At 42.2% G+C, this 24,967-nt stretch overlaps 1 protein-coding gene across 6 annotated transcripts in view; it reads right to left on the minus strand.

Moving 5' to 3' along the window:
* Positions 1 to 9,576: 9,576 nt before the first annotated feature.
* Cdk14 (cyclin dependent kinase 14) overlaps positions 9,577 to 24,967 on the minus strand; it is a 539,697-nt gene continuing 524,306 nt past the window's right edge. For all 6 annotated transcript variants that reach the window (XM_051152013.1, XM_051152018.1, XM_051152014.1 and 3 more), the window contains one exon: positions 9,577 to 11,085. The gene's annotated coding sequence lies outside the window, so the exon portion shown is untranslated. The remainder of the gene's footprint in view (positions 11,086 to 24,967) is intronic.

A 24,967-nucleotide genomic window follows, 5' to 3' on the forward strand; every position in this document is an offset into this window, starting at 1 on the left:
GCACAACAGGAGAGACACCCAGAATGGCCTTTTCACTACTCATCAGTGCCTGAAACCACTTTCTACAATTTTATTTATTTGTAATCCAAGAGGTTGAGCCTATGGCCTTGTGTATCTACTCTACCACTGAGCTATATGCCACTGGCAAATGCCATGTTCTGTGTTTTCAAGCATTATTTAAAAGAAGCATTGTTCCTAGCCCATTTCCATCACTCAGAACATTCATGATAAATGGTAGATACTCAACTATTATTTCCCAAATAGATTGTTATAGTATGTACTCTTTTACTTTTTCCAATTAGTTCATATTTTTGTCTTGCTCAAACAAAGTCCCTAAAAGATATCCTCGATTATCTTATGGCTCCATTTCAAGCAGAAATTCTTCCACACTGTTGCCCCCATCTTCTTAGCCTTGTGGCTTCCAACGCGACCATGTTGCATGAAGATGAGATAGAAACACAAAAGTCTTTAGAGTCGGTTTGATAAGCTAGGCACAGAGTATTGTGATCACAAGTGTCCGTGTTCAGCTTCTAGCAGTTAATACTCAGGCACTCAGTAACACCAGGGCCCTGTGAGATGTGTATGTGAAGTGTGGTCCGTATGTTCAAGTCCTAGAGGAAAGCGGAATACTTTTGTAGCCTCTGCCACACTGCATGAATTACGAAAGGGAAGAATGAAGAGAAAATAGAAATAAGGAGAAGATGATAAGGGTGAACCTATTAGTTGGTTTTCCATTTGCTGTGATCAAACACTATGGTCAAGGAACCCTACAGAAGGGAGGATTTGTTTGGGTTTACAGTTCCAAAGGGTTTAAGAGCCCATGATGGCAGCTAGTGGCAGGCACAGTGGCAGGAGCAGAAGTGCTGAGTGTTCACATCTTGAACCATAAGCATGAAGCAATGAAAGCAAACCTGGAGTAAGACAAGGCCTTAAGCTCTCAAAGCTCATACCTAGTGGCATACTTCCTCCAGCAAGGCCACACCTCTGAAGCCCAGAGAGCATAAGTATTCAAATGCTAGAATCTACTGGGGACAATTTTTACTCAAAGCACCACAGTGACCTAAGCAGGTGTGATAGATAGCCTTGTCTGCATTCACGAAGCAAACGATGGAAAAGATGAGACTTAAAGGGTAGGTAGGGTGGAGCCACATGAGGAGGTGAGAGGTATGTGCGTGTGTCAAGCAAAAGTGAGAAGAAAAGTGGGGCAAAGTAGCAACATTCCCTAGGGCTGAAAGACTAGGAAAATAAGAGGCAATGAAGAAAATGTGAATAGAAGGGAAAGGGAGGTTTGGGGGTACATTGGGAGCATCATGACATTTACATATAGCTTAAAGTGCAGCCTGAAGGAGAACTGTGGGAAAGTTTGAAGCTTGTGTGCATCACAGTCGATTTGCAGGTGAACATAGTCTTCAGGTGGAGAGGATCGAAGACGTCTGAAAGGGAAGCAAGCAGACCAATTGGAAAGTGTACCTTTAACTTTCCTACAGAGTCTGTATGTGGTGTTCAGTGCAACCATCAGGGGAGATTTTAGAAAGCACCTGGGCCCCTGTCCCAACTACTGCATTTCATTTGGACTATGTGGAAACCTCTCCAAGTGACAGTGGCGCAGCCAGCCTTGTGTAGGAGCCATGGACTTGGTGCACAAAGGTCAATTCTCATCACCAGGAAGTGCCTCATGTATAACCCTGTATAGCTGCATAAATTATTCTTTATTAACATTCTTTGAAGTCTTTCTTTTCTTAAAAAGGAAAGTGATACTCTCATTTGTCTTATTTAAGTGGCACTATTTTTTTTTTTTAATTTGCTAACCAGCATACCATTTTTAGTCCCAAGGACATAGAGATTAAAAAGATACGTGAATGTGGCTATTTTTGAAATGATTTGGGACATGAGAAACTTCAAGACAAGAATTCTAAGTGTAAATCTGGTCTTGGTCGTTATGAAGGCATATTTCAAAGTGACAGTCTGGAATGCATTAAGATTTTATTAGTCGGGGTCATATCTCAAGGAATTAAAAATATGGATCTTCATTTTCCCTGTGATCCTAGGTCTTGCAAATGTTACAAGTGGTTCTTATCTGCCCCTTTACCAGAACTAGCTTTTAAACCCCCAGCTTCTTTAATTGGAGTCTGTGACCCCATTTGGGATCTTGTAAATGCAGGGCCCCTCCAATTTGGCACTAGTATTAGTTTCCTGAGTGTATGGCCAAAAATTATGTCAAAAACATTGAGGAAATCTAATATATCTCTGGCATCTGCTCATCTGTGCTGCCGTGTTCACCTTCACTACAGTCTTGGGTCTCAATGCATATGCTCTTTATATTGCACGTGCTGTCATGTCATCCAATGCCAATGACCGATGTCTTGACACAAGCGTATATGACAAACTATATTGTTTACTATACATAGAAAACTTTCTGCTTTTTAAGAGCCACTTGGTTTCATTATGGAGAAGACACTTTTAAAAGGCTGGACAGATGGGGAGGATGTGGAGAGAGAGAGAGGAACACTCCATCATTGTTGGTGGGACTGCAAACTAGTACAGCCACTTTGGAAATCTATCTGGTGCTATCTCAGAAAACTGGGAATAGGGCTTCCGCAAGACCCAGCTATTGCACTCCTTGGAATATACCCAGAAGATGCTCCAGCACACAACAAGAACATTTGCTCAACCATGTTCATAGCAGCCTTATTCATAATAGCCTAAAAACAGCGTAAGTATCCCTCAGTAGAAGAATGGATAAAGAAACTGTGGTACATTTACACTATGGAATACTACTCAGCTATTACAAACAAGGAATTCCAGAAATTTGTGGACAAATGGATTTAACTAGAAATGATCATAGTGAGTAAGTTAACCCAGAAGCAGAAAGAGTCAAAGGGTATATACTCACTTATATTTGGACACTAGCCCAAGGGGCATGTCCCATGAAAGTCTTCACTTACCAGTAAAATGGGACACAGGGGAGGACATCCTATTGGGATTCTAGGTGAGAGAAGCATGGGAGAATGGGGAAATAGAAGGATCCAGAGGATTCTAGAAACTTACAAGAAGAACATTATGATGGGCAGATCTGGGTCCAGGGGTCCTGCTCAAACTATGGCACCAGTCAAGGACAATACGTGCAGTAAACTTAGAGCCCCTACCCAGATCTAGCCAATGGACAGGACATTCTCCACAGTTAAGTGGAGAGTGGGGTCTGACTTTCACACAAACTCTGGTGCCCCATATTTGACCATGTCCCCTGGATGGGGAGACCTGGTGGCACTCAGAGGAAGGATAGCAGGCTACCAAGAAGAGACTGGATACCCTATGAGCATATACAGGGGGAGGAAGTCCCCCTCAGTCACAGTCATAGGGGAGGGGAGTAAGGGGAAATGGGAGGGAGGGAGCAATGGGAGGAGACAAGGGATGGGACAACCATTGAGATGTAATATGAATAAATTAATAAAATATATTTTAAAAAAGAACACATACTGTTCTTCCAGTGGACCAGGTTTGGTTCCTAGCACCTACATGATGGTCAACAACTGTTTGTAACTGCATTTCTGGAGGACCTGTCACCCTCTTCCATCTTCCTGAGACCTACATGCATGTGGCACACAAACATATGGCAGCCAAGAAATCATGCATGTAAAAAAAAAAAAAAAAGAGGCATAAACACTTTAAGTAATTTCAGGCCACCATTCTGCGACATCTAAGTATAAAGCGAGCATGTTTAGAATGCACTGTGTTAAGAATATTTGATTTCAGCAATTGCTGTCCACATTGCTAATTTGAGTCTCATGAAAAATTGTTAAATTTTGCCCTGGGAGTAGGATAGATTTTCCACTTCTATCCTTAGCATTGGCAATAGTAAAACCAAAATCTTTAATGAAAATCATTAAAGAGGATCTGTGTCCTTTAGTATTAATTATTCTGCCCAAATATAATTGTCTCTGCAAAAATAACTGAGCACATTCATCTCACTAGCATGGTAATTCCCTTTTGATTGTAATAAAAGGTGAAATTATTTTTATACCAAAAATTCCAGGGATCAAATCCAGGTTGCCAGGCTTGGCTATACATACTCCTGCTAGCTGAACCACCCATCCAGCCCTAAAATAAACGCATTTATGATGTACTATGAACAAATGCTTGATTTGATTTGTGTACCTATTTTATATATTTACATACCCAGGGTACTATAAAACATTTTCACATAAAAAAGGGTGGGAAATGAAAAAAGTTTGGGAATCTGTTTAAATGATACATTCTACATGATGTACAAATTGGGAGATTCACCGTCATTCCCATGAATGAGAAAGTTAACTTCATCCTAAACCAAGATGTACAAACTATAGTCCCTAGGCCATTTCCTGCCCACAGTATTTTATATATGATCTCTGTGTTAAATTTATATATATATATACACACACATATATATACTAATATATATACTAAAACATTTATTTTAATTTTATTTTCATGAGTATCTTACTTGAGTGTGTATATGTGCACCACGTGAGTACCTGGTACCCACAGAGGCCAGAAAAGAAAGAGTCATATCTCCTGGACCTGGAGTTACAGTTGATTGTGAGCCTCCTTGTAGGTGTGCTAGGAACCAGTCCTCTGCAAGAACAGCATGTGAAAATTAGATAAAAACCCAAGTCTGAGTGTGCAAACTTTCTCATCAGAACCCTGCACGCATGTGTTGTGAATGGCCACTTTCTCTGCACACTGACAAAGCAGGTAGTTGTGGCATACTGAATAGGCTGATAAGGCAAAAGTGATTTCTCTCTGGCCCATGCAGAGAAAGTGCTACCTGTCCCTACAGTGGACCACAGGCGGGAGAAAAAGAAGTCTACCAGTTCCCACGATGCCTGCACAATACAATCACCTGTTGAGTTCCCAAAACAAATCAGTGCCAGGTCTCCACCCTCAATAGTTCTAGAATGAATTGGTCTGGGGTGGAGGTGCTTTGAAAACTTCCTGGGAATTCCAACAAGAGTCAGGGCTGAAAGCCACTGGATTAGCAAATGGCTGCACAAAGTTCTGAATTTCTCAACTGTTAAGCAAGCTAGTCCCATACCTGTGTCTGCTGGGAGCTTAGTGGACTGCAGCCTTTCGTTTAAGGAAGCAAAGCAGCTACTGACGCTGGAGGAGAGGGAGAAGTTGTGGTTTCTCACCATAGCACTATTAGAAGCATCAGGGTTTTTTGTTGTTGTTGTTGTTGTTTTAATTTTAATTTTAATTTTATTTTTTACATATACATTTATATTATTACACATATATGCAATAGATTACCTATAGCAAGAAGAACTGCGACACAATCAGGAATTATATAAATGTCAAGCTTAGCGTTTTGGCTGTTTGTATCTGACAGCCTTGAAGAAAATATCTTTCCTATCTTGCTGCGTCTAAACTTCTGAATGTAAATCAATCTCCATCACATATTGTCATTATCAACTTAGAACACCTATCTAAACCTAAAAACATTGTAACCCCTAAATAATTAAGCTTCATTGTAAAACTAAGCCAGGGAGTTGAAGACCAGATCAACATCAGTTTTGAACTTCCCTCTGCCCGTGGACTAGCACCTTGGACGCGTTCCGTTCCTTGAGTTCTCAGGACTGTGTGCGCATGTCCCACAAGCCACCTCGGGCCGCGTATGTAGCACACACCTTTGCAGGAACCCCAGCTGGTCTTGTTTCTCAGGATACACCCCCAAGAAGCAAGCCTTATTCTGTCTTTGCAGTAGCCTTCTATAATTATTGGTGATCTCACAGGAAAGGGGGGTGAAGGACAACTTTATCAGAATCCTATTCTCAGCACCATTGGCACAGGATGGCTCTGGGACTGCGAGGCTGCTCTGAGCTATTATTGTGCCCGGCTCCTTCTCAGCACGACTCAGCGCAGACAATACAGCACACAGAGCACATGGGGGATGAACAGTAAATACGAGGCCTTGGATTTTTTTTTTTAATCTTGTCAGTTTTTCCCTGATTTGTGTCCTTTATCCTAGCCCCTCTGCTATAAAAGCTTCTCAAAGCTAATGCCCATAACGCTGCCACCCACTGGTAGCAGCAGGCTGCTGGACCACTATCGTGTTCTCACTGCAGCCATTTCTAAAGCCTGCCATTATTCAGCGACTGTACATGCTAACCCAGTGGCATAAAGTTGCTGCAACACCTTCCCCTCCTGTTTCTCTACACTCTGGGGGCCAACAGCAATGACAAGAGTCCTTCAGACTCTAACTGCCTGCCTCAGACAGCATGCATCACATCTTGCCAGAGATGGAATAGCCCTCTGCTGAAAAGAGAAGGGATGCTGGGTAATTATGGGCCTCAGAGGGTGCTTGACATCTCTGTTGCCATATTAGAAAGTTAAAAATATTGCTCAGACATATTTCTTTGCCTTTTGATATTCCAATAATTCACCTTCCCCTTTTGTTTATTGAGAACTCATGTGACTAAAGCAATGGAGGCACACAGCCAAGCTCTACAATGTACACTAGCTGTGGAGGCTTCTGGGAATGACTCCCAACAGAAGTCATGCAGCTGTGAGGAAGTGAAAGATGACCCTATATTTTGCTTCTTGGAACCGGTTCTTCTTTTTACACCTGTGTGATGTGAGTTACTTTCTACAATAACTTATGGGTCCCCAAATTTGCGAACTATTGCTACTACGGTTATTGTGAAGGCCACGTGTATACAGTGCCTGACCTCAACAGACAGAGGAAATGGTAGTAACTGTCTTAAAATGCATTTGCCCTTAGCACAGGTCCCTCTGTGCTTTACAGACAACAACAGGAACAGCTGGGCACCAAGAAGCAGCTGTTCCCACGAGCTGCTCTTGTGAGGAATACACACAGGCTAAGAAACAGATTTCATTGACCCATGGAAATGTGGTTTTGTGGAGTGCTTAAAACAGAAAACCCAGTGGCTACAGGAGAGCAAAGGAAGAAGAGCTAGCTGCCTGCTCTTCATGTGGAGGGGTCTGCACAGAGGAAACAGGACGTCTGCCTCTTCCTAAGTGGGTTGTAGCCTTGCAAACATCTTCCAATCACCAATACCCTCCGTATGTTGACAACCATATTTGTCATGACCCTTATTAGTAACTTGGCAAATTATGTGGGTGTGCTTGAAGTTGTGACAGATCCAACACGGTGACAAAAGGAAAGAGATGTGTCTCCCAAGTTGTCACTATCCAAATGTGGGCTCCTAGCCCTGTCTTGCCTACCTGGGCACAGATACCCTCTAGGTGGTATTCAGGTATACCCTAGCTCAGTCTCTGAGAACAGTCTTGCCCCTTCAGAGAGTCTGCAGCATCTTACAGAATGTCAGGAGAGGGCCACCTACTCCCATCTTCTGGGGATATGTGTAAGGTCAGAGAAAGGGAGGTAAAGGATGAATATGGGTGCAAGTAACAACTAGGTAGGCTCCAACTGCATCTGCGTTAGCAGAACACGGGGGGGGGGGGGAGGATGCTGAGCACAGGGCCACGGGGAGACTTGCAGCTCACAACTTTGGCTAACAGGGCCCAGAGTTTCTACCAAATGAGAAAGGGGATGATTTACAAGATTTCTGGAACCTTCCAGGAACATACTTGCTCCCATATACTGTGCATCTGGTCTCTTGTTTCACTCTTTCCAAGGGCTTTGTTGAGTGTTGAGCTCTCATTTCTTTGATACGGCACATGGCTTCACTGGACACACCCGAACAGGTAGCAAGCTGATGTATGCAGATTCGGCTATACTTTATTCCATATCATGTTACAGAAAACAACAATGATATCTGACAAACCATTACATCCTTCATAATACAGACAAAGTACAATTGGCAACACATATGCAACATGTAATATTCCATTCTCCTCGCTATATGCCATGTCGAAGCATTGTGAGCATCTGAGGTACTAACCGCATTTAAAAAGTACACATCTCAGTGCATTACATAAACAAAGGGTGAAAAAGAGAAAAAGGAACCAGAAGAAACGGAAAGCCCACTCACAAAGAATGTAGGTTTTATATGTGCCTCTAATATATGCTGCTGTGAAAGGGGGCAGTGAGAACGGGAAATTGCTTATTTCATTTGAGATTTAAATTTTTTTCAGTTTGGTGTATGAGGAAGCTGAAGTCTAGCATACAGTTTCCTCTGTCTACAAGCCAGGAACGGAGAAGGAAGTTATGCACAATTATGCAGCATAGTTCTATGTATAGGGGCAGGCAGTGATCTACCCCAGTATGTACAGCCTAAACGTCCTCTTATATAACAAAAGATTACAAACCAGGAATATTCACAGATGGGTGTCTGCTATGAATGCATACACAGGGCACTGATTACAGTGACTGTCATAGACACACTGAGGAAAGGGTACCAAGAGTCCCTGGTTTTCCTACAATCCCACAAGCTCCCTTAGAAACTTCTAGTCACTTGAGAGCTAGAAACAGATTCTCATCTGTGCATGGTGGGTAGATAGCTGCCCCTGCCTTATACCTCTAATTTCTTGCCTAGCACAAACACATTTTTGCAATCCATGTATCTTGTATTTCTTAATTAAATAAACTGTTCCCCTTCAGAAGATGGAAACTAGGTCCCAAACTTCCTTTCCAAATACTGTGTGCCATGAGGCTGAGATGACCTAACCGCCATGCCAAGGTGTTCGTGCTATTCTTACCAGCTGTCATAGAAAAATAATCTCACCAAACATTCCGGTGCTTTCTCAACAGTGTAATAACATGTTAATAAACACAGCAGTCTGTGCTGATTTTCATGATGCCCTTGGAGGGCAGAAGAGAAAAGCGGGGGGGGGGGGGGGATATAACATATAACTGTGCTGGGTTGGGGCTGGGGGTGGGAGGCGGCACACACACTTTGGATTTCCTTCCTTGATGACAAGGACAGGAAACTTAAACCCTTTTAACTTGAGAGGTATGCCTGTCCTGAGGCAGACCTCACACCAAGCAGTGTTGTGTCTTGCATCCCAGGAGACGCTGTCTAGACAAGGACATGGGTCTCTAGTTGCCTTTACATTCTTGGAACCTTTCAACACTGGCATGGAGCTCCTCCGACTTATACTTAGTGAAATGCAAACATGGTTGTGCACCACCCCACCCAACCCCCCGCCCCAATGAATGGAGGATTCAAGCGAATCACAGGGGAGGCTGTTGTTAATTACACTTAAGTTTTCACCCCACTTAAAGAACTCCCAGTTTAATTATACTTTAAGTCAAAATACCTATAAAGACTTCCCATGGAAGGAATGTACAAAAGAGATGAAAATGGTTCTCAGGTAGCAACAGTAGATATTGTCGCCTTGGGTGTCTTTTGCTTTCTTTCAAACCATTCTGTAAGCAATTCCTTGCTTAGTGTCTGAAGTGAGTGACCCCATGACTAGGCTGGGGTTATGCCTACTACTCAGAGAAAGTCCCTTTGAAAGTTGAGAAACCTGGATCTACCTCAAGGGATACACTGGGTTTGACTACAGAGAAGCTTTCCCCTCATCCAAGAATCAGCCCTTGTCAAATTGGATCAAAATTCTTAGTCTTGATCCTAAAAACGTGCGACACATTTTGAGCTTGTAGGATTCCCCCCCCCCCCCTCTTTCTCAGGAGGAGTGAAACACAGTACAATGCGCACAGACGCGTTTCCATGGGGATTTGTGTCAGGAGGAGCAGAGGGCATGCTTCGCATGAAGTTTGCTAACTGCCCTTTGGGCCCAGCTATACTGGAGCTCTGCAGTGAGGTTGCCCCTGGAAGTGGCCTGCACTGGGCAGCTGCCCCCAGATCAAGGGGCAGTGTATGCTAGGGCAGCCCCTTTCTCCCAGTGGTACAGACTCGCCTTCATCCTGCACGGTCCCAGAGCTCCTTAAAACAAGGGAAGCTGGACTTTTTTTTTTTTTTTTTTTTTTTTAACTATTTCTATTTTTAAAGCAAAATTCCCCATGTTACTTGTAAGATCTGCCTTTGAACAGTTATTACAGGAGACTAGTTTAAAGCTTGGTACCCAGTGATACCTTCTGAATGGCTTGGAATGTTTCTGAACACTAATTCAAAGGTCCTTTGTTGTAAGTGAGCAAACTTTGAACTCTGGATAATTTTTAAATTTGCTTTTTAAGCATTAATCGGCCAAGACTTGCTACTGGGACTCACCCTGACAGACAGATTTTTTTTTTTTTTTGCACCCAAGTTTTAAGAATGATGTTCATCATTATTTTATCCAGTTTAAAAATACAGAGCATAACAGAGTTGATTTAAAAAGAAATAAAAAGACATTGACGAGACCCAGAATGCATGTAAAAAGTTGCCGTGCTTTCCACAGGCTTAAAAAAAAAAAGTCAACTTTTACTCATCCCTGTCTTTGTCCTTGTTGTTTGTTTCTCTACCTAAAACCTGCTCAGAAGCAGTCATGCTATTGGAAATGCCGAGCTAAGCTTCTGGTCTCCAATGTAAATATGCAGGCATTTCCAATAAAAACGAAAACCCCACATTTCCAAACGTCCTCAAAGGTAAGCAACAGGTAGGGCCCCACTGTCTGCAACCATGCTGTCTAGTCAGTCAGAAAACATGGGGTTGGTTTTAGCAAAAAGAACGTTCTTCCTGATGGTTGCAGAATGAACTCAGCTCTCAAAGAAAACACACGTTGTTTCATGCCACTGTGTGGCTTTCAAGTGTACACATTACTGACGAAGTGTGAACACCAAATGTGTTGTCTCAATGTATTTAAGACATGGCTGCTGAAAGCATTAAAAAAAAAAAAAAACCTTCACAGAGACACTGTGCGGCAGAGGGAAATCAAACAGAATCAGACACAAAAGACTGAAAAGAATACATGCCATGTATCAGGAAGCAAAGCTTAATCTTCACATAGCTCTTGGAAATCACAAGGTATCCAAATGCGTGCAAGGTTTTAAATGAACTGCAGAGAAAACAGGGTCTTGCCAGCTTCAATTTTCTTGGAAGTGAAATCCACCACAGGGAACCGAAGGGAGCTGATCCAGGAGCCCCCTTCGCACTGTTGGCCACTTCATTAGTGTTCTTTATTTTACTATTATTTTTTATTTCTTCTTCTTCTTTTTCTTCCCAGAATGATGACAACTTAATCCTGGGAGGAGGAAAAGAGAACATGGTTACACTAAGAAGTGAAACTTTACCTCATTCATTTCCTCAAGATTACTTGAGACATTAAAATTGGTCAGGCCAAATTAAGTCCACGGCCATTCCCTGCAGCTACACCAAGCATGTACATTTGAGATAGAACAATTTCCTTTATGGAAACATTTCTTAAATATGATAAACTAATATCCAGGCTATATTTTCTTCCCTAGAAATGCCGTAATTTTATGAATTTAAATGGGCTAAATTCCTTCCCTAAACTGTTGGGGCCAATGCTGGTCCTCAAGTGCCTGAAATGCTATGAAGATGATTAGAAGGACGGATCACCATCTTGGCCATTATGTATGTGAAAAAGGAAAATGGATCACAGACTTGTCCTTAAAAAAATCAGCATGTGATTCCTTGGCTGTCTATTCTCAGTTATATTGGATTCATCAGAATGCATGTTGGCCAGCGTGACCCGAATTGGCAGCCTGTTCCCAGCATCATGCACAAACCTTTGTGCCTCCAAGGATACCAGCTTGAGAATGGGAACCCACTGAAGGCAAGAGGTTGGTGAGAATGAAGGAACCTTCATATATATATATTTTTAAAGCTCCTATCCATCTTTGCTGAACGTTTGGTAGGAAAGAGAATATGCCTACTTAGGAAAAGTGTTTGACTCCCAAGTCCAAGTCCCACAGTTTAAGGAGTTGATGAATCAGTTTTACTCTATACCAGAACCCATTCCTTAACTAAACTTAGGACCATGTTCCTGGCCACTGCCTCGCCAGGCTTGCCTGGCATCACCTACAGGAACATCGTGTCATCCTGCGGGACACAGAAGAAATCCTGGCCAACGCTGCTCCCACGCCTTTCAGATACTTCACACACACTTGCCCCATTGCTGCTCCCATGGGCTGCAGTGCTGAGGGCATTCCCTGCCTGGCAGTGACCCAGCAGTGCCTGAGCCAAGAGTGCAAAAGCCCCATTCTTAGATTTAGGGCACATTAGAACAACAACGTCCCTACCTTCTACCGATCTTTACTTAGGCTAATAAATTTTCAGAATTTTAACCTCCCCTTCAGTTTTTTTATGGAGGTGGAATTCATATAACACAAAATCAACCATTTCAAGGTGTATAGCTTGGTAGCACTTAGTCCATTCACAAATCTAGACAGCCATCTTCTTCTTCTCTGTGTAATTTCAAAGCATACCACTTTCAAGGGAGACTCGACACCACTTCACCCAAGTCATTCTCGTCATCCCTTGACCTGCCCCTTGGCTAGCACCAAGTGCCTTTCTGTCTCTATGGAGTTACCTATTCTCAATATGTCATCTAAGAGGAATCAGACAATGTGTGGCCAGTGGCATCTGGCAGCTCTCGACTAGCATAACAGTTTTGAGGTTCACCATGGTGTAGTATACATCAGTAGTTCATTATTTTATAAAATGTCCAGGTAACATCTCGTTTTCTGCCTATGTCACATGGCCCTTATCCATCCGTCAGTTAATACATGCTTGAGTTGTATCGCCCTGTGGCTTCTGTAAATAAAGTTACTATCAACACCGATGCCGTGAGTGTTGGCTCCAACTCCCGACTTGATTTCTTTAGCTTGTACATCTGCAGGTGTGATTCTGGGCTCAGGTGAAAATTCTGCCTTTAGAGTTTTTCCTCACTTGCAGTGAAGAAGCACTCCAATTTCACCATACCCTTGCCAACAGTCTTTGTTTTATAACCATAGTTATTCTATTATGGTAAGCTGATTTACTTTTACTGATTTGCCTTTTCCTAATGGTTAGTGGTGTTGACCACCCTTTTATGAGCTCATTTCCTTCAGAGAAATGTCTACTCAAGTGCTTTCCTCACCTTGTGATTTATCTTGCTGTTGCTGCTGAGTTACAGTGCTTCATGCATTTGGGACATTAATTTCTCATGAGATAAACAACCTGAAAATAACTTTCTAGTATGCATTTTTGGATTTTGATGAGGATCAAAATATGTATTTTTTACTTCATTGCTTATACTTTTAGTGTTGTACTTAAAAATGCATGGTGAAATCTAAAGTTACAAGGATTATATCCTATATTTTCTTCTATGATTTCCTATAATTCCAGTTTTTTTTTTTTAATTCATTTTGTGTCTTTTAGGTATGGCCTGAGGTAGGGCTCACCTATTCCTGAGAATCCATGGATGGAATATAAATATTCTGGGTAGAATATAAATCAAAGCCTCCTATCACGTTTCTGGAGAGGTCTTGGTATGGACAGATAATGCACGTAAGCTCTTTGCTGCCTCCAAATCCTAACTCATCCACCATTGATTCAAATGTTTGCTGCTTTATGTAGCATTCTCTATCCACAGGAATCCACCCCTCACCTCTGCCTAGAGACACCTTTATTAAGTATGTTCTAAAAGAAGTCATAACCATAGCACAGCGATTACATGGAACATTTTGTAGAGCCCCACCCCATCTGCTCCCTCCAGAGAAATAAAGCAAAAGCACTTTTCTCCATCTGCACTTTTATATGAGCATCCATTCTGAGTCATGCATGAAAATCATTTCTCAGGTCCTTGAGATCGAGGAGAGAGGCCACTTGCCCCCACAGTATTTCAAGGACATTTTCCATTTCAAGCAACCTTGTCCTATCTCAGTACCAGTTTTAACTTGACCTTTATATTAAGCAGATGACAGGGGTGTCCCTTTTTATTGCATGAAGCTTAGGCAGAATGAGACTCCAAGTATTCCAGGGAGACTCCAAGTCAACCAGTGCTTGCCTAGGCATGGAACCCTTATGACTCTCTCCAAACCAATCAGTCTTTGCTTGGTTCTCCTGGTGCCCAGTCGGACTTCCTGAAACTGACACTTAGTCTCTCTTGATGTGTTTCCTTTGACGAAGCAAGCTAAAGATGCATGTGGCATAAATATATTACTGATTAAACCCATGTGTACCCAAAGCACGGCACAAGCGTAGCTCAGGGACACAGTAAGTAGTTGATGAAGGACAAGAAGTGAAAAGGAAGGATCTGAAAGCATGGGAATGGGTGGGAAGGACACATTCCCCTGAAGCTGAACAGCTCTGTACTGGGGCTTGCATTTGTTGCTGAGACAGCTGGTACCAAGCTGCTCTTTCAGCCACAGTGCCAGTTACTTAGCTTGGCAGAGAGAAGAAGGTTATCGACAAGCACCACCAGTCAAGAATGATTTTTACTCCACTATGTTATATTCCAAAGATGTGATTTGATTTCCAAAATACATGACTTCATATAACAATAAATTATGTTGACACTATACACTTTACTATCCTCTTGAGTTCATGAAAGATATTTTATACACATGGATACTATTGATTTGGCCTTGTGTTGTCCTGATCCTGACTGCAATCTATAGGAGAATCACACATACCTTACTAAGGTGTAGCAGAATCGGGGTGTAAGGACTAATACACACTAGCAGTAACTGGCTAGTCAATGTGAACACAGTGGTTATGGCAAGTGCATCACTTAGCTTTGGGCTTTGACATTAATGGCAGGTTCCAATGACAGCATGCCTCCCATCTCTCTGAATAGCTCATATTGTGCCATCTACCCTGCCTGATGCTTTTACAGAGCACAGGATGCCCATCCTCTCACCTTGGGCTACATTAGCTTCAGCTTTTCCAGAAAGCAATAAACACATTTTTAGAGATCTAAGCGCAATCAAATATTTCGTGGGTGGGATGTAGACTGAAAGAATGAAGATATGCTATGACAGGTAAGTAAAATATGAATGTAACTCTTCCTCTTGCATTTGGTTGCTAATTAAAACAACACACACACACACACACACACACACACACACACACACACACACACACACACCAAATGAACAATGAGTACCAAGTATAAGCTGGATGGTTGGCATGCACAGCTACCCCTAGGTATGTAAATCATAAGCCAGGTGGGCACCATTTCCATCCAGTTTTTAGTTTTCACAATGAGCTTTTTCCTAAAAATGAATGTTTTAAAGAAGAAATTGGATTCAATTGATAAAAATCCTTATTCAGAAGTATCTACATAGAGCTTCTCAGCTATAAATATTAATTAATTGGATCCCTGGTACCCATAATGCAACTTTGTTCTGACCCATGTGCCCTATGAACTAGATATTTTTTGGATTCAATTTTCTTAAAACCAACTGTCAGCATCATGTGATGGAGGAGATGAGAAATGAAAATGAGGAGTCCCGCTGTGCAGGTGGGTGACCTGTGGGAGAGAGTCTGCCTGGTAGGATTTTTGCACCAACCATCAGACACAGACCAATTGATTAGATCATCTCATAGCCGCCACCAACTAGGCTCAAGAGACTAATTAGAGAGAGTACTGCCTGCGCGGGCACCCCATTGACACCTAATTTGCTCAGCCAAAGCCTTTGGGGAAAATGTATTATCTCTGCAGCTGCACTTCATGCATTTCTGATTCGAGGCGTAAGCAAGGAGCGCTTCATCACTCTTTTGAGCGAGCTGAACGCAGAAGCCCTTGAGTGCTAAATGCAAGCAAACAGACTCAAATTAAAAGCAGGCCCAGCTCTTTCTAAGTCCCTCTGTGCCCTCTGATAAATCTTTGTGTGTACATTCACACATCACTACACACATGCATGCCGTGTACACGCCGGAGGGAGAGCGGAACCAAGGCCCCAGATCAGGGCGTTCCGATGCCATCAGATGGCCTGTGTTTCACACTGGCCTATTTACCCTCTCCAAGGCTTTGTGTTTATTTTTTATTGTGGGCTCCCCCCCATCCCACCCTGCCACCCTGGCTGCTCACTGTCCCTCCTCAAAGTACTCTTTCTCTACAGGAAGAGACAAACAAACATTTCCCTCTAAGCCTCACTGGAGAAAAGCAATTGTTCTGCTTCAAAATTAAAACAACTGCATGTGTTCCTTTAATTCTCTGGTTGCAGGTGTGGCTGAGGATATGCGGGCGTTCTTTCCCTCCATTGCAGAGAGTCCTGAAGAAGTCTCTGCTTAACTGAGAAGAAACACCAACTTTTGACAGGAAGGAAGCTGCTTCATGCAGCAAATTCAATATAAAATGATCTAGAAAGCAACTAAGTTCTCTTTTTAAAAATGGAATATCATAAGCTGGGAGGTGGTGGCAAAAGCCTTTAATCCAGGCACTTTGGAGGCAGAGACCTGCAGATCTCTGAGTTCGAGGTCAGCCTGGTCTACAGAGTTGAGTTCCAGAACAGCCAGGACTATACAGAGAAACCCTGTCTCAAAAAACAAACAAACAAACAAAACATTTAATTGAGTTTAGTTTTATCTGTTTACAAGTTAAAGTAAAACTAATGTTAGCGGCCCCCCCCACCCCCCTAACCCCACTCAGATGGAGGGAGTCCCAAATAGGGGGCATTTAAAGATAGGTATGTAATTAATTACACGCTTGGAAAAATAAAACAATCCAGGCAATATGGAAAAATTAGGGTGGCTTTGTGCCAAATCTAGAGGATTCAGGCAATGCAATTCCATATGAGAGAGAGAGGGAGAGAGAGAGAGAGAGAGAGAGGGAAAACAAAAAACAAACAAATAAAACAAGTAAAACAAACAAACAAACAAAAACAACTAAGCAAAGGGAGACCCGCTGTGCACAGTGTCTGCAGTGGGAGATCTGCTGTGGCGCAGTGTCTGCAGAGGAATCTCTGGATTTATGGCTTCCTACTCTCTGTTGGATGAATTCATTTTCCTATATGCTCCAGGAAATTACAATAAGTGTGATGTTAAAAAAATGTTCACTTCATTCCTAACTACTTCATCACTAATTTCTAAGAAACTACTTTAACTGTGTGGCTTTTAAGTCAGTATTTAAAATTGGACTTATCCGGATCCTGTCAGTGGAGTCTGGTGGCCATGAGACTGTTTTTCTAAACATATTGGGAGAGTAGTTTGAAAAGACTTAGAAGTTAGAGCCCTTACTAAAATGTGTGACTCTCTGTAAAACTTACACTGGTTTTGTAGAGAATCAAGTTCAGAATCTTCCCCTCGACTTTCATGCCTATAAGATTTCACAAGAAAATTGCCTGGGAAAGGCCACCGACAGATCTCTGTGGCTCTCTCCCTGTCGTTCTGTTTAAAGTACTAAGAAAAACAAAATAAATCTTTGTGTCCATTTCATCTTCAAGCATAGTTTGCTATTGCACAGGCTTAAATGTACAAATAAGACACTAATTGTTAAGTACTTCTGGGTAAGCCCATCTCTGTCTCTCTCTCTCTGTCTCTCTCTCTCTTACACACACACACACACACACACACACACACACACACACACACACACACACACACACACACACACAGGCACACACATGCACACACATTCACACGCATGTTCTTTTTTGTGTGCATGTAAATACCACACGATCAGTTTTTATTGAACCTTTTTTTTTTAATCAATGCTGGAATCAATTCAGAAAATCTGAAAATTGTTTAACTTACTGTGTTTCTGAGTGAGTTTGTGTTATGATTTAAATAGAAATACAGTTTTTTTTTCTTTCAGAACATCTTTAGTCAGTGTATTCCAGTTTCTCTAGCCCTGTATCGACTCTTTCTAGGGGTGGGAGAAGCATAAAACAGATAGAAGTAGAATATAGTTAAACCTACTTCTGTAAGCTATTTCTGGTTTATGATGATCATGTCTCCTCCCTCCAGACGAGAACACGTCTTTGAGACCAGCAAGATACTATTAATTAAAATGAATACAGAGAAAGACAAGCTTTGTTTTAAGCTTACCAGAAGGCCCATCATTCAAAATAGCCCAAATCCTTTAAGTTGAAAGCTGTTTGGTAACATCCATATGGACGCACAATTCACTAATTGCAGCAACTTTGCACATTTTAAGCTTTTGTGCCAAAGTGGTGAGTTTAATTAGAAAAACTTCAGGCAAAGCTGGAAGTCTGACATCTCAAAAACAAAGCATTTCTCAACCGAGGAGACGGGTTTAACATATCATTTTAATAATCATCACCAGCAACAAACATTTATTGATGTCCTCATTAAAGGCAGGCATTATATGATGGAGAATTAGTATTGATTGAAAAGAATGTGCTATTTTAATGGTGTGACTGTTTATTATATCAACTTTATGCAAATGTCAAGCACTGGTCATATTTTAGACACATGTAGACAAAAGATGGATAGTTTTGGGACTGCTGCCCACCTTCTCGAGTACCAGGTGGTCATGGGAGGCTCTAGGCAGTCTTCTCAGAACCAAGACACAGTTCATGTCTTAAATATACATACTTACAGAAAATTAAATATTAAACCGATACATTAAAGTATAATTATGTCTATACAAAATACATAAAAACTCTGTGAGGCCTAAAATATCTTACTGAAACCATTTGAATAACAAAGCCAACAGAAAAGTCTTCACCAAAAGTGGCTTCTTCTTTTCAGGGATTTCTTATTATTTGAAGCTTTTTTTATTTGCTCAGCATACTTTTACAAGTGACTGGTTCCCAAGTGAGTATAAGTTAATTAAACAGGATTCTGATGCCTTAACCCTTATTATGCATCACAGGGCTATTAAGATATATCTAAAAAAAAAAAAAAATGCAATGTCATGGAATTCAGCCACGAGAGCATTTTTCACAATTTACAACAGGCACATAACAAATCCTATAAGACTGCTTATAGTATTTAGCAGTCAGACAAGCACAAAAGTTCACATTGAATTTTAATTAAAATATTTGAGAGGAGGTTTGAGTACACTTTGGATAAACCCGCTAGTTTTCAAAATACACATTCAGCATTATTGCCTAAAATGTTTACATGCTTAGGGTTTTGGATTTAGTATACACGATCACCTATAATTTTGAACCCACTTGATGAACTATAATATTTAGTAACACTTGCAAAGCTAAAATTAATTTCTGTAGCATACACAGATAACATATAATTGGTTGGCAGAGAATGATGTCAGTATAGCAGGCTCATGGGAAATTTCTTTCTAATTCTATACTCGTGAATTATGAAGCAACAACAGCCATGTGCAGAATGCATTCATACAGTTGCCTTCCAGCCAAAGAGGCACATGGTACTGCATACACAGTTCTCTTACCTACATGCGTCTTTTCTGTTTGCTTTGGCTACAGGCTCTGTCTTGGGATGGACTGTTAACCAACTGTACCACTTGCCTGAATCCTCTGGGATTTCCCCCTTTGTATCACTTTTGGTTCCTCAAAATTTACACCAGGCATCTTTCACTTGTAACTTGTGTTCCTCTTTTGCATCTGTTATGAATGAGCATTGTGCTGTCAAGTTGTGTAAATTTATAATGCTCTGCTTCTTGCTCTGCCCCACCCACCAGAGAGTTTTCTTTAAAGGTTAGAAACATAACTGTAACATTATACTAGATAAGTTTATATTCATGGAAACACTGTGACACTGTCACAGAATGCTTTATTGGACTTTTTTTCTTTTTGTCCCACCAGGAAATGCCTGCAGAGATGAAGGCAGGCCCCCTGCTCTGGGATGTTGGACAGGTAGCTAAGCTTCCCCACTTTTGCACCACGAAACTACTTTACAACAGTAGCAATAAACACTTCCTCCATCAAAGACTTACCACTAACTGCTGATATGTGGAAGCTTCAGCCACAAATAGGAAAATCCTCCATTACACACACACACTCCCTTCAAAGTCACAAGCTATTAAGTTTACGTGTTGAAGTATTTTAATATTATTACACCATTAGTTGCTGCAGTTTTATGATAGTCTTGATAAACTATAAAATAGGTAATTTCAGACCATGCATGTTATTGTGAGAAATAGACACCAGTGCTTGTACTCAGGTGGCATTTTCTCCTTTTCAAAGTGTTCTACCATTTATTCTAATTTTTAAAAAATCAGAAAATAGGACCATATCCTATAGAAGAAAAAGGTCACATAACTTTTTTTTTTTTTTTAAGTTCTAATCCTTTTAGTCATCAGCTCTATGCCTTCTGGAACACTGCCTGCAGGAAGCCTACTGCAGGCTTAAGTAGTCAGAGCACTGACAACAGGGCCCACACCATCACAGGAATTGGAGAGGCAGAGAGTCCCAGTTTGCCTAGGTGGAGGGGGAACCTATGAAAGTGAGGTCTTGTTTTATGACCGAGGCAAATCAGAATGAGTTGGGGACTCTGGTAGAGCAACTGGATTAATATGTGGTGGCCTCCAAGTTTATTAGGAAAAGAGAGATGGCAAGGTTGGTACTTTATTGCATGAAAATAAGAAACATGCTGGTGTCTCCAGGTAAAAACATGAGCCACAATGGCAAAGAGTAAAAAGGCAAAAAGCTCAGGGATAAGAAGACAGCAAGTAGGCCAGCAGTGTGTGTGCCTTATCTCAACTCCCCCAGACGCAACTGGGAGTTTTCACTCCTCTCCTTTGGCTCTGGTTTTGGAGTCCTCTTTTTACTAGGGCTGTTATGAGTCTGTCACATTCCGTACCAGGCTTTTAAGTCATGGCCATCAACATGCTCCTCTCTACAGTTCCACAGATGAGCTTTCTGTAGAACCATTTACTGGAGTTCATGCAGGCCTGTGTAGTGTGCTACACAGAAGTGGTAAGGGAGTGCCACCAGCCAACTCCCACCCAAAGTCCCTCAGGAAACACTTACTAAGCATTCCTTTTCATGAAAACACACACACACACACACACACACACACACACACACACACACACCACCACCACCACCAACAACAACAACAACAACAAAAACAACGTTGTTTTCGTTTGTTTTGTTTTTGTTTTTCTTGTCATAACACTTTGTATTCCTCCTGGGTCACCATTCAAAATGCTGGGACTACAAACAGGAACCACCATGCTCTGCTCTGGGCATCTGTTTTTAAGCACAGTATAGTTTTAAGGTCTAAAGGGAGGATAATGCCAGGACTTGCTACTAAGGCAAAGCCCCCGATGGCGATCTGAAACATATGCATACACTTGAACTGGATTGAGAGACCTGAAACCTGTGTCTCCAGAGGTGTTGCGGGATAGCTGTTAGGTAATCTCCCTTGACATTAGCAACTGGACTATTTCATGCTACAGGACACAGTCAAACAGAGCCAGCCAGGATTCTTTTGCCTTTCGAAGGTCATCAAACATGTATCAGGGCTGTATGATGCTTAGACTGTGGCCAGAAAAATGACTGTCCCCATGTCAAAATGGGATGTGTAAGCATCATTCTACGCCTGCCAAGACAGTGAAGAAGCATTGTGAGCCAGGCAGAAAGACCAGGGGATGGGGAAGTGGCACAGTTGACAAAGTTCTGAGCAGGCATGGAGGGCGAGTGTCATCCCAGCACATGGGAGGCAGAAACAAGGTATCACTGGACAAGCGGGCTAGTTAGAGTAGCTGAAATTGGCAAGCTCCAGGTTTCAGTGTGAGGCCCTGCCTCAGTAAATACAAATCAGAGGGCAATTAATGGAAACATCTGCACAGGATACATCTGTGCGCTCACACATGTGAACAAGTATACCCACACAGGCACACCACACATACACATTAAAAAACAAAAGCAAGAACAAACAAACAAACAAAAAACCCAATAAGGACAGAAAGAAAGGTAAGCCCAAACACAGTCTCCGGAGAAGGAGGAAGGAATTCATCCTGCTCAGCCAATGACTGGGAAGCAGCAAGTGGCCAATGCAGTAGGTATGTGTTTGATTGGCAGCTGTGGATGCCGATGGAGGCGAGGATGCCCAGAAGCTCCAGGGTGGCAGAGTAGAAGTCCGGAGCAGGACTTTGAGCAGGGGAGCCTCATGTCCCAACCCAGAGAAAGACATGTGCTCTCACAATCCTGAATTCTTGAGGTGCTGCTTTGAGGGCCATAGGCAACTGATACCCTCTTTAAGATATCAGGAAGTCGGTGCTCTTATCCGCTGAGCCATCAAAGAATAGGCAGGCTACCAAGATGAGACTTGATAGGCTGTGACCATATGGTGGGGGAGGAGGTCCCCTTCTGTCACAGACCTAGGGGAGGGGAATGGAGTGTGAGAGGCAGAGAGACAGAGAAAGAGAGAGAGAGAGGGGGAGAGAGAGGGGAGAGAGAGAGAGAGAGAGAGAGAGAGAGAGAGAGAGAGAGAGAGAGAGAGAGAGAGAGAGAGGAAGGAACAGGAGACAAGTAAGGGGGATAACAACTGAAATGTAATCTGAATAAATTAATTTTTAAAAATACCAGGAAGTTGGAGATTTCAGCCGCTTCTTCCAGTGACTCCTGCAATTGCTAAGTACTATGTTTTGTATCATTAAATGCTGAAATGTTTTATTTTACCCATGAGAAATATTTAGCGTCGGGGATGAATGAGGGCATAGAAATTAAGTTTTCTCCCAAGGACTATAATTTTCAAAACATAGCCCTTGGGTACAATTTGGAGACTTTCATGTCCCGGGAAGATGCACCAGGTACTCAGTAAATAGCGTGTTCACTCCTTTCTTTACATTTGTCTATGAAGTCAGAAGGAAGAAAATGAAATAATAACTCCAATCTTTATTGCTCTGCTATCCTTTATAATTCAGACATGATCAGCTGTTTTTGATTAACACACAACCTCAGACAGACTTTCTAATTGCAGCATTTGGCGCTCTGAAATGCCGTCAAACTCTGGAAAGAGCAACCACCCTAAATTAGAAAACATCATCACTCCATCACTTGTCTTGATCCACTGTGGTTGTGCATCTTGCACGAGGAATTGCAGCTCATTAAAAATGTGGAGCCTGTTACGTCTGATGAATGAGACGTTCACATTAACACAATTGGTTTCCTCCTGGTATGGAACAATTGACATGCCAACAACTCTGTGGTTTGCTGCCAGAGTAAAGAAGAGTGGTGGCAGGCCTGGGGTCAGTGTCTCACTTCCACTAGCAACAGAGCTGGGGAATGCGATGAGAGGAGCCAGGGTGCTCTAGGCTCATGGGATTAGGGGCTGCTTTATGTTTTTATGCTGTCCTCTGTGGTAGCCTGAAGCAAACGCACCAAATGCATTAAATGAACAGACTTCCCATTATGAGAATCGGCGCGGTGCCCCTTCAACTTGCCCCACACCAGCACCCCAGACAACGTAGTAGAGCAGGAATGTGACATCTTCTGTTTTACACCTGTGAATGGGGAGCACAACCCAGAAAGATCTGATTTCCTTTTCACACAGACGCTAAAGAACAAAGTCACGTCTTGTCTGGGTTGCGCTGTTTGTTTTCCAGTCTGCTGGCATTAAGGTTGCACCCTAAGCACCTGTCACATCTCATGACTTTCTGTTAAGTCCTTCTCAAAAGCTCTGGCTGGTCAATACTTGGTGTCATTTGGAATTAAAAAAAAAAAAAAAGAATCTAGTCTCTTGGTTGTTTCACGTTATCACAAGGGGAGAAATCATCAAACTTCCATTTAAAAATAATGATTAAGCAGACAGTAGATTGCATAAAGTTTATAGATTGAAAAGAAGATGAGCCCCGTGAGCTCCGGTGAGCCAGTTTGGTTTTATTCCTTTGGCAACGGCTGGAACCAGTTGTCCAGCAGGAGCTGCCCCAGCAATGAGGCTGGACCTGAAATGCCTGCTCAGAAACACTCTTTCATGTCATGTTTGCATCACCAACCTCCCCATTTCAGAGCCACAGTCGACAGAATTCTCATCATTAAATTTTGAACGTTCTTGTCCAAATGGAATACAAAACACATGTGTTCAGACTAATATAATAAAGCCAAATTGGTCTCTATCAGTACTTCCTTATTAAGAGGAATTCTAACACGGTTGAGTTTTTAGACTCTGGTGTATGTTGGGTAAAATGTAAGGGGGAAAAAAAACCAGTAGCTTTCCCCCAGACCTCTGGGATCTGATCGAGTTAGTGCCATCTACACATTAGAGATGGTGGCTCTGGTGAGACCAGGTATTGGCGTCAGTGGACTTCCCTGAGCAACAGTTTGTGAGATGCTTCAGAAACAAGTAATAGAAACGACGGCGTTCTGATAGAGGCAACTTCAGCGAAAATACTACTGACCCTGACAAAACAGCCAATCATGGTTGCTATGTGGAGGGCTATTATGCTAAGGACATGCCCGTGCCATAAAAATCTCTTGACCGTTATTCTTTGCTATTGATATCTCAGCATAATACAGACTTGACCTCTGGTCATGGAATGCTTCAAAATTTGATATAAATATCGGCAACAAAACTGATCTCTTGACTATCACTTCCTCCTTCTAGCCTCACTAAAACGTCAGTGGGTAATAAACAGGTCAGTGTGCTGCTCATGCTGAGTGCATGACAGACTCGGCGCTCCTTCCCTTTCTCAGTTAATGACAGAACCAGATGGACTGACAGACAAGGCAATTCCTTCCAGAAAGCAACATGCTTAGCCGCACGCAGAATACTCCGGGTAATTTCAGTTGGTTCGCAGAGCCTCTGCCTTCTGCCACTAGATCCGTAGGCTACAGAACAAGAATCTCTATCCAGATGCCAGCGTGCTGAAATATCGCGAGAGCAGCCTCCAGTCTGCTGGACATCCGCCCACAGCATCGTGTCAGGGAAATGCCACCGTGAACGAGGCACGAAGGAACAAAGAAACGCCCCCCATACAGAGATAAGGGAAACAGTAATAATTAAAAAAAAAAAATCTCAACCTGTGTTGCACTTTTCCTTCTAGGGAAGGGAAGCCTAGAACAGTGTAGCCAAGAGGGACCAGGGGCAGCTACAGGGCCGGTACTGGTCCCTGTTTAGACACCTGGAAAACAGCTTTCTCCAAGGAGAAACCCTCGTTCTCCCCTTCTTTTTCTCTCTACTAACACCAGAATCAGTGATGAAAAAAAAAATGGAAATGGAAATTAGCTCTACAGCACTCATTCTTACTAAAAATCACATCAATCCTTTGTCCTCAGCAGGCT

The sequence above is a fragment of the Acomys russatus genome, chromosome 10, assembly GCF_903995435.1.
Source record: "Acomys russatus chromosome 10, mAcoRus1.1, whole genome shotgun sequence".
In the NCBI taxonomy this organism is placed as follows: Eukaryota; Metazoa; Chordata; class Mammalia; order Rodentia; family Muridae; genus Acomys; species Acomys russatus.